Genomic DNA, 11,223 nt, shown 5'->3' on the forward strand with positions numbered 1-11,223 from the left:
AAAACAATTGAAAAATCACATCAATTTTTAATGCCTGGCTTCCACTCTAGATTCTGAACTTTGTGATGGCAGGGAATGAGAATATTTGGATGATCTCATTTCTAGAATGGTGCTGAATGCCTGACATATAACAATTGCTCAATAAATATTGTTAAATGAGAGAATTATTTGAACTCCTCCATCCATATTGCTATCATTTCAACTAAAATTTACTACACATTTGAATACTTTATTATGAACTTATATAAAACTTAATAATAGGGTACAACTATTTGTGTAAATATTATATGCTTCCTTAGTAAGGTTCATAAATATGTGTCATGTCTCCTAATCATTTTATGCCTCAATACCAAAAAACACATACTGAATTAAATCAAATATTGAAGGCGTAAAATGTATTCAGCCATTATCATACAAAACATTATGCTATAGTCATCTTTTGAGTGCTTATCTTCTTTAGTCGCTAAATGGAGAATTGATGGTGAACTTGTCTTTAGGTAGATCACCCACTAGCAAGAGAGAGAAAAAAGTTTTTGTAACCAATACAGTGCTAAATATTACATTACCATGTAAGAAAAAAGAGCAGGCATATAATTGACACTTTGAAAGAGCAAATGAGCTATCTAAAAAAGAGAATGTGTTTTGGGAATTTTGAGAGAGATGTAAAAATTAGCCAGTATTACAAAAGATAGAAAAGAAATATTTCATGGAAAAAATTATAATGGAGAAAATATAAGAAAAAAAAAGCATATTATATGTCTTCAAGTAGTTTTGCAAGGCTGGAGTTTAGAGGGGGGCATATGATAGTGTTCAGAAAGTCAGAAGTAGAGTTACAGTATGAGAGTCATACAATGTTATTTGACATCATTCTGTATTAAATAAGCTCATCAAAAATTTGGAGTAAAATAGTGTAGCTTTTGCTTGTTTTAATTGAAAATTTATATTTCACTTCTGAGAAAAGAAAACTGCTATTGCACATAGAAGGCTTCAAAACTATTGGTGATATGCTGTGTCTTAAGGTGACTGGTAGTGACATGGATATTTAATAATCATTACCATCCATCTATATATGGCAAATATGAATAAATAAATTAGAACTGTAGATAAATAAGGCATATTGAGTACATGGGATTTTCTCATCCACCTCCTAATGTGATCATTATGGAATATTAAATTATTAACCAAAAATGATTAAGCAGATGGGAGAAAGATTTTTTGGAGATGAGACATAGATGCACTGTGATAACAAAATAAAAATGAAAGCAAGCCTCAATGAGTTTGACAACCTAGTTCTAAACTTTATATGGAAATTCAGTGGGATGGTAAAAGTCAAAACCCTTTTGAAAAAGAGGAAAACACCTGTTGTACCATAATATGGGTCATCCTATAATTACAACTCAAGGTGTGTGATAGGGGACAAATAGGAAAACAGGCCAATGGAAAGAAGAAAGAGTGCTGAAAAAGGAAGAGCCATCCATGATATATGACCAGATTGGTACTGCAGATCAGTGGAGGAAGGACAAATTTTTAAAATAATCCTGGAACAATTAGGTATGCATGTAAAAATAATTGCACATCTGTCTCAATATACACAATAAGATGTCAATTTTTTAAATACATGCAAAAAGTTGAGGGAAAGAATATAAAGATACTATAAAGCAATATTTGTATTTATCATCATTTGTTTTTTCTTTAAGAACAATACACAGAAGTTAATAGCAACCATGAATAAGATTTAAAGAAATATATGACAGAAAAATTAAGAAGATTTGGTTAATGAAAGATAACATAAAAATTGTTAAAGAGACAATAGCTGGTTAGAGAAGACTTTAACAACATATAAAAATGATAAAGGATATGTGTCCAGCATATATTAACACCTTCTAGAACCAGTACAAACATACAATCCTATAGGAAAATTGAGCAAGATAATTGAACAAGTACTTCATGAAAGAATTCAGTAAAAGAAAGGTGCTCAGAGGGAAATCAAAATTCAAACTAAAAGGTGATACAATTACATACCTACATACAAGATTTACCAAGTTTTTAAAAACTTACAACATGATGTGAAAAAATGATGTGAAACAATACATACTATCATACACTGACATTGGCACACATAATGGTGCAACTGTTTAGGAATCATTTTGGCATTTTGTAACACAGTTGAATATCTGCATACAATATGGTGCAATGAGTATGCCAACAACTTCCCAAGAGAAACCTGGGCATGTGTACACAATGACATATGTAAAAATGCATGCATACAGGGGAACTGTGGGAAGATGATGGAGTAGAAAACTCCAGGAATCAGTCCCTTCTCCAGAACAACTAACTATTAAACAGTGAGGAACTGTCTGAATCAACTATTTCAAAAATCCAGTCAGCGAACACTATGTAGCAAAAAGGGTAGAAATGGAGGAAGATGCATCTGCATATCTCCCTTCTCCTTCAAGTAACTTTGTTTCCAGCTTATTGTTTCCATCACTTTCTTTCTGTCTGAATTCATTCTCTTCTAAAGGACTCCAGTAAGAGGATTAGGATCCACTCTGAATGAGGTGAGTCATATTTTAAGATCCTCCTCACCTATATCCTGCTTACAATGGGTTCACACCCACATGGATGAATTAACATACAGAATGTACTTTTCTGGGCTACATAAACTTTAAAGCCATTAGGCTCCTTAATTGGAAGAGTTTGAACAGGATTGGTCTTAAATTTCTTTGAATGTTTGGTAAAGTTCCCCTGTGATGTAATATGGTCCTGGGCTTCTCTTTGTTCCAAAGTTTTTGATGACTAGTTATCTTCTACATCTTCTTTCATCAACATAGGTATTTTGGGTGTTGCTAGGAATTTGTCCATTTCATCTAGCTTATCTAATTTGTTAGTACACAGTTTTTCATAGTATCCTCTTATTATTTGAGTGGGGTAATAAAAAGAGACAGTAATAATGCCCTTCTTTTCATTTCTAATTTTAGTTAACTTTGTCCTATCTCATATTTGTTTTTCAGCCTAGCTAAAAGTTTGTCAAATGTACTGATTTTTTGGTTGATGATATATATTGTTTTTTGATTCTTCATTTCATTGATTTCTATTCCAAATTTAGTTTATTTCCTTCCTTGTGCTCCTTTTGGGTTTAGTTTGATATTATTTTATTGTACTAACAATTTTAAGGATAGCTCTCTGTTTTGATTTTTTTCTTATCTTTTTAACTTTTTTTATTAGAGCAGTTGTGAGCTTACAAAACAACCATGTATACTGTGCAGAATTCCAATACATCACCCATCCACCAACAACTTACATTGTTGTGGAACATTTGTTACAGATTTTGAAAGAACGTAATCAGGCTATTGCCATTAGCTATGGTCCATAGTGCACCTTTAGTATATTTTTTCCCCTATGTCCACTATTATTAACACTATGTATTAGGATTTCACATTTGTTATAGTTCACAAGAGAACACACTCATATTGTACTGTTTACTGCAATCCATCTTCCAGCACATAATTCATTGTGTTATACAGTCCCATGCTATCCTTCTATCCAAAGTCTACACTCATTGGCTACCACATTCATCACAGGGTTGTGTTATAATTGCCCCAGTTACCCATATTGTTAGTTTTATCTAATGACTTTATTCTTTATGTCACATTGAACTACTGTCTAGTTTCCTTTCCTTTCAGTCTGTGTAACTCCCTTTAGCATTGCTTGTAGGGCAGTTCTAGTGGTGATAAACTTCCTTAGCTTTTGTTTATCTGAGAATGTCATAATCTTTCCCTCATTTTTGAAAGAAAGTCTTTCCAGATATAAAATTCTTTGTTGGTAGTTACTTTCTGTTATCACTTTAATTCCATGGCTCCCCAAAACTGTACTTCCTAGACTTAGCACCTTTCTAGCAAATACATTCCAACTGTCTTCTGCAGTTCTGAGGATGTAATCTTTCTTTAAGTCTCTTCTTCTGCCACTTTTGTTGGGGAAAGAGAGGCACTGGAATAATAATTGCCCTCAGGGCCATGCCAAAGTGATCCAAAGTAGCTTATCAAAAGCAGTGGGAAGCTCTGAGCCTTACCATACCTCCTTCAATTTTGGGGAACCAGGTTTCTACATCTCTCTCACTGGTACCAGCAAGATATGTCAAGGGCTGGATCCCCACTGCTGCCTATGGTGAGAGTAACCAGTAAGCAGAGAGAGCAATTTACTGTATTTACAAGGGTTAAGTTTAAGAACATGTTTTCCTGGGGAATATATAACTTCAAACCACCACACCCTTTAAAAAATGGGTAAAAGGCTTGAATAGACATTTCTACAAAGATTATATACAAATGACCAAAAAGCCCATGAAAAGATGCTCAATATCATTAGTCATTAGGGAAATGCAAATAAAAAACACAATGAGATACCATTTCACACCCACTAGAATGGCTACTATTTCAAAAACTGAAAATTACAAGTGTTGAAGAGGATGTTGAGAAATAGGAACACTCATTCACTGTTATTGGGAATGTAAAATGGTTCCACTGTGGAAGACATTTGGCAATTCATCAGAAATTTAAGTATAGAATTACCATTTGGCCTGGCAATTACACTCATAGATAATTAACCCAAACAATTGGAAATAGGTACTCAGATATTTTCACACCCATGTTCTTAGTGGCATTATTTACAATTGACAAATGATGCAAGGACCCCAAGTGTGCATTAAATGATGAAAGATAAACAATATGTGGTATATACACAAAATGGAATATTATTCAGCCATAAGTGGGAATAAACTTCTCATACATGAAACAACATGGATGGACCCTGAAGACATCATATTGAGTAAAATAAACCAGACACAAAAGGACAAATATTGTATGATCTCTTTGATATGAAATAAGGAAAATAAGAAAACTCATAGAATCAGAATTTAGAATGTAGATTACCATGGTGGAAGTAGGGAGTAGGGAGTCAATGATTAAAATGTACAGAGTTTCTATTTAGGATGGTTGGTAAGTTTTGGTAATGAATGATGATAATTTTTAGCACAACACTGTGAACATAATTAACATCACTGAATTATATATTTGAATGTGATTAAAAGTGGAAATGTTAGGCTGTATACATGGTAATAGAATAAAAAAGCAAAAATTGAAAACACAAATACATATATAAGACTTTTTTTTATAAAAACTGGAAAAAATATGCAATATTGTTCTGGTATATTAAAAGGTGGTTAAATTTTTTTTTAAGTGCAATTCCTACAGTGCCAGTTGTGTGGTAATTTCTGAGCAAAGTAAAGTATTGTCCATTAGGATGGATTTGAGATATTGGCAATATTTTCAATTATATGTGAGTTTGCTTAGTTATTAGTGTTTAAATTGACAATTTTTGTTCTATGAACTTTTCTGTATGCTTATTATGTTTACAAAAGAAAAAATGGTTAAAAATAATGTGACTGGAAGGGTAAAATTGTGCAACCTCTGTGGAAAACAATTTGGTAATTTCTTAAAAGTTTAAATATAGAATTACCATATGACCAGGAACCATACTTCTAGATATATACTCAGAAGAAATGAAAACAGCAACCCTAACAGATTCTTATACATAATATTCATATCAGCATTATTTAAAATAACCCAAAGGTAGAAACAACCCAAGTGTACATCAAAGGTTGAAAAGATAAATAAAACATGCAATGGAATAATATTCAGTCAAAAAAAGAAATGAAACTTTGTACATGCCACAACATGGATAAATGAAACTATTATGGTAAATGAAATAACCAGACACAAAGGACAAATATTCTGATTCCACTTACATGAATGAATAAACTAATACATGCAGGCAGAAAGTTGATTAGAGGTTATCAGGAACTGTGGGGGTAGAGGGAATGGAGAGGTATTGCTTAATGGGTATGGAGTTTGTATTTGATGTGATGAAAAATTATAATTGTTGGTAGTGATGGTAGCATAACATTATGAATTTAATTAATACTTCTGAATTGTACATTTACAGTTTTTATTGTATTTATTCTTTTTTTTCCTTTTTTGCCCTATTACTTCACCAAGTTTTCAACCTCCTTGGGTTTTCAAGAGAACTCTTCAAAATGTGGAGAAATATCTCAGGAGCACCACAAACTAAAGACTCATATAGAGGCTGCCTTATCCTCTCACTTGTGCATAAAATATTTTGGTTCATTCAAACACAGAGAGTAATTTCTATGTGTTTTATATCATATATCATATTTTCTGAGAAGAAGCTATTATGCCATGCAAATAATGAACACATCTTTACCTAAAACTCTTTTGTCAAATTTTATTATAGATATTTAACATGTTTCAGAGGAAAAAAAGTCATATCAAAAAGGACTTGTTTGAAAAGTGATAGAAATTTTCACGAGATATTGTGGTATTATATGAAGCAAGTCTAAGTCTTTTAAAATCTCCATGGTACCATACTTTTCCTGACCATCATCTCTACTGGATTCTTGCATGAGATTCATAGTCTTTCCCCTGCTTCCAACATCAGTCCATATATTCTATTCACAACACAGCAACCAAACACATATTTTTAAAAGAAGGCATACAATAACTTCAAAACAATTGGCTTTCCATCTCATTTCCATTTCATTCAGAATAAAATCCAAAATCCAGCCAGTAGGTATTTTAGGGACATTAAAGTCTTAAATGGGAAGTTAAGACTTAAAATGTATAGAATTAACATTTGGAACAATGGAAATGTTTTGGTAATGGATGGTGGTGATGGTGGTACAACACTATGAATGTAATTAATAGCTGTTAAATATATATCAGAATACAGGAAATGGCTCTCTAGCCTCAACTCCTCCACCTCCATCCAATCCTGCCCAGCCTCCAGACCCTGCTCAGAGATCATGGCCACCACGGTGATCCCTCCCCAGCACCAGCGGTGCCCTTCTCAGCACCCACCCTCCTGAGCACTCACACCTCCATGGCCCCCATCTGGCAATTGTGGATGTTTGTGACCGTGGGCTGCAGAAGCAGGTAAGGCTTGGCCTATCACATCCTGCCCCTTACAAGGCATGCAACTAGGGCAAGTTGCCTGGAACCCCAGTTCTTTTGGTCCAGTGAGGACCAAAAGGAAAGCAGGACAACACCTACCATAGGTGGTTATTTCAAGGACAAAGGGACCTAGGGGACAAGGACACTGGCTCTGGGGCAGGTCACAGCCAGACAGCCAGACTTGATGCCAGATGTGTGCTGCCTCTGCTGAAGGGGGCCTGCCCCCTATACACTTTGGCAAATGCTGAGGGCCCACAAGACAGCTCAACCCACCATTGCCCCAGAGGTCTCCACCCCAGAGCAGCTGGGCACTGGACTCTGGAGCCCACAGAAGCTCAGCTGCATTCCTAGGTCACCTGGAATTTGAGCCCTTTCCTGTGGGCAAGACACCCAAATCCCACCCAGAGTGCCACAGTCCCAGCAGCACCCAGCCAGAGTTTTGACCAGGCTAATGGTCAGCTGTGTGCCTGAATTCTCTCCCAGGCTTGACTGTGCCCACCCCCCCAGCCCCTAACAAGGCAGTGACAAGCCCACACCTGGCACAGAGCAAGCACTCAGAACAGGCTTCCACTGCAGAGGCTGCAGCAGACATGTGACTCAGAGGACCTGCGAGGCCCTTCCATCCTTCATCCTGAGAGCCCAGCATCTGCCCCATCTCACAGAGAGATGCTGTGACTCAGAGGTGACAAGAGCCTGCCCAAAGCCAAGCTCCTCTACCAGCAGCTCCCTCTGCACCCCCAGTATGACCTGCAAGGAGGGGATATGGTTCTGAAACACCTAAGCTTACTTACATGGCACAGACAACGATCTGAGAGTTAAACTACTTCATACACCCACAGGGGTTCAAGCCTCAGGGGTCACAGCTGCTGCAACACTCCTGGAGGTACAAGTGTCCGGGGCTGGTGGCTTGTCCTGGGTGCTTGGCCACACTTCCAGTTCTCATCTACTCTGGCTCTAAGGGCTCTAAGCTGGGCCCTCTCTGAACATCACATTTTGAGTCCTTCTGAGAATTCAGGATTCCAATATCCTTGGCCTCCAAGACCTTTCATAGCCATAAGTTCATTTTTTTATCCAGTGTTGACTGGGTACCTGCTGTGTAGCTTCCCCAGGTAAGACAGTGAGAGGACTCAGTTTGGACAGTACCTTAAAGGGAAATGGAGACAGCCTTGCTGAAGTGATGATGCCACAAATGCCATAAGGAGCAGAGAGAGCACAAGGGGAGCAGGGAGCACAGGCTGTGGAGTAGGGAAGTCTGCTTGGAGGAGTCAAAGGAAGGTTGCCCAGGGAGGCAGCACTTGAACTGGGACCTGAAGGAAGACTTGCAGGTGCTTGCAGAGCAGGCGAGTAGGGGGTGGCTTTCCAGGTACAGGTGGGGTGGGGGTCTTGTTTGTGAGGGGAGAACTAGAGATCAGGTGAGGAGACAAAAAGGAAGAGTGTGGCAGTTGGGTTCTGATTTAGCCTCCTATGTGTGGCTATCCTCCCTGGAAGCAGCCAGGCCTTGCCAGGACATTCAGGGGCAAGCTCTGGGGTCAGAGCAAACTGAGGTCAGAGCATAGAAGGAGGGACAAGGGAGCAAGGATTAAGCTGAAGCAGCACACTAAGGCACCTGGCACATAGTAAATGCTCAGTAAACACCTATGGCATTAGCATTGTTCTACTGGGATGATATACAGGCCCTTGGGGGCAGGGTCTGTCAGGCAACAGGAGGAGGGATAGGAAAGAGGGAGTGGCTGCCTGGAGATGCTGAGCAACAGGTGAGGGTCCTGGAGCAGATGGCCCCTCAGACCCCTCCCATTCCAGACATTCAGAGCCAGGTTCCAGGTGGGGCTGCTGGACTGGCATGCTCCATGAACATGTGCTGAATGAATTACTCAGGGGCCTCCAATTTCTGCTCAAAGGTGTCCTGACACTGAGCTGCCTCGCGCCCAGTCCCACTGTCACAGCTTGAGCAGCAGCCTCGGTGTCACCACCGCCAGAGCCGGTCACTTCCTGGGTTGGTCCCTCTGGCACACGGGCTCCCACCGTGCCATAGCCACCCTCCATGCACTTCAGGCCACCCTGGTCTCCTCGTGCAGCCCAACCAGCCTGTGAAGATGGTGGGCCATGAGCAGCTGGTGCAGGAAGCCCAGCTGGCTGAGCAGGCAGAGCGCTATGACCACACAGCCATGGCCGTGAAGAATGTGACAGAGCTGAATGAGCCCCTGTCCAATGAAGAAAGAAACCTTCTCTCTGTGGCTTACAGGAATGTTGTTGGGGCACGCCGTTCTTCCTGGAGGGTCATCAGTAGCAGTGAGCAGAAGACCTCTGCAGATGGTAATGAGAAGATAGAGATGGTTCATGCTTACCGTGAGAAAATAGAGAAGGCATTGGAAGCAGTATGTCAGGACGTGCTGAGCCTGCTGGATAACTACCTGATCAAGAATTGCAGCGAGACCCAGTATGAGAGTAAAGTGTGTTACCTGAAGATGAAAGGGTGCTATTACCGCTACCTGGCAAAGTAGCCACAGGAGAGAAAAGGGCGATGGTTGTGGAGTCCCCTGAGAAGGCCTATAGCGAGGCCCATGAGATCAGCAAGGAGCACATGCAGCCTACTCACCCATTAGATTAGGCCTTGCTCTCAATTATTCCATTTTCTACTATGAGATCCAGAATGCCCCAGAGCAAGCCTGCCACTTGGCCAAGACTGCTTTTGATGATGCCATTGCCGAGCTCAACACGCTCAATGAGGACTCCTACAAGGACTCCACTCTCATCATGCAGCTTCTCCGTGACAACCTCACGCTCTGGACAAGCGCTCAGCAAGACGACGATGGTGAAGAAGGCAACAACTAAGGCCCCCAGGTGGACTGGCTGCACATGCTGATGGGGGTCCGGTGGGGGAGGGAAAAGGAGGGGTGACCTTCCTAGGGAGAAACCCATGACCTGTCCTGTCTTTGATTGCCTCTTTGACATTTATGCCAAAATACCACTAGTGGAAAGTCAGGCTAGCTATGCTGGTATTGGAATAGCAGCCTCACACTGGCATATGGACTGTTCTGTAGATGAATGCACATGGAACTGTCTTTAACTTAAATGGAATGGCCCTCATTCACTAAGTTCTGTGGTTCCAGTAAGGATTTTTTTGTACATATGCTCTTAAGTTTTCGGTACTTTCTATCTCATCTGTTTTAGCTGTGCCTTTTTTTCAGGGTGTACTCTACCAGACATGGAATAGTTTAGATCCCAAACTGACAGACTTAGAACATAAGTTATATTTATCCTATGGTTTGGGCCTTGCCACTTTCCTGAAGTCTCTGATTAGTTTACAGTATTAACGCTAAATTGCAGTTTAAAGTATATCTACATTGCAGCCATATGTAACATCAAACCGTTGACTGTATATTTTTCTTTGCTAGTGTTTTTTGGCTTTACACTCTTACTCAGCTTTATCTAGGTTGGTTTTGGTGTTATCTGTCCCCTGGGCCAAAAAGCTTGCCTGAGGAGAATCAAAGCTACTTTACGTTTTAGTTAACAGGTGCTTGGCAGGCTGGCTGTGGGATTTTTGTCCTTTTTTCCTCTTATCTTAAATCCACCTCAAAATTTTAAACCACTTTAATAGAAATGTTAAACACCACAAAAACAGAAAATTCAGGTCTGTATGTCATTTACTGTGTTGGTATTTTCAAAGAACATTCTGATTTTTTAAAATGCCACAGCTTCTTCCTCAGGGATTATTATACTGCCACTTCACTTTTTCACTTGATTTTTCCCACTGTACCTGATGCTGATGGCAGCCAGTCGGGTTGTAGGTGCTGTTGGGTTGTAGAAGTTGTGTGGTCATTTTGAGAGTTTGTGCTGCAGTGTGAAAATTCAGGTGCTAGAAGCTTTACTGGTAGGAAAATCCAAAAGGAAGAGTTGTATTCATAAACATTGTCAAATTTAGGGATCCTTGTAAGTGTGTCAGTCTTTCTTCCTGGGAAAACACTCCTTCCCCAAGTAATTGTGTAGGAAGATAAACTAAAATCATTATCAGGTAATAAATACTCCTGTTTGACCATAACTTTTTCTATGTATTTTTTTTTCTTTTACTGAAAGCATAGATGTTGGAGAGTCACTTCTCTTGTGCAATCAGTGCACAATTTGGAATTGAAGGAAACTACATTGCTATTTCCACAAATTTGTTTTCAGTTAGCCCTAAGTCCCTCATTCTCATTTTTTAATC

General features: G+C 39.3%; 1 pseudogene; it reads left to right on the plus strand.

Moving 5' to 3' along the window:
* Window positions 1-9,115: 9,115 nt before the first annotated feature.
* On the plus strand, window positions 9,116-9,855 carry LOC101413419 (14-3-3 protein gamma-like; annotated as a pseudogene).
* The last annotated feature ends 1,368 nt before the right edge of the window (window positions 9,856-11,223 follow it).

Source organism: Dasypus novemcinctus, chromosome 15 (genome assembly GCF_030445035.2).
Source record: "Dasypus novemcinctus isolate mDasNov1 chromosome 15, mDasNov1.1.hap2, whole genome shotgun sequence".
Taxonomy (NCBI): Eukaryota; Metazoa; Chordata; class Mammalia; order Cingulata; family Dasypodidae; genus Dasypus; species Dasypus novemcinctus.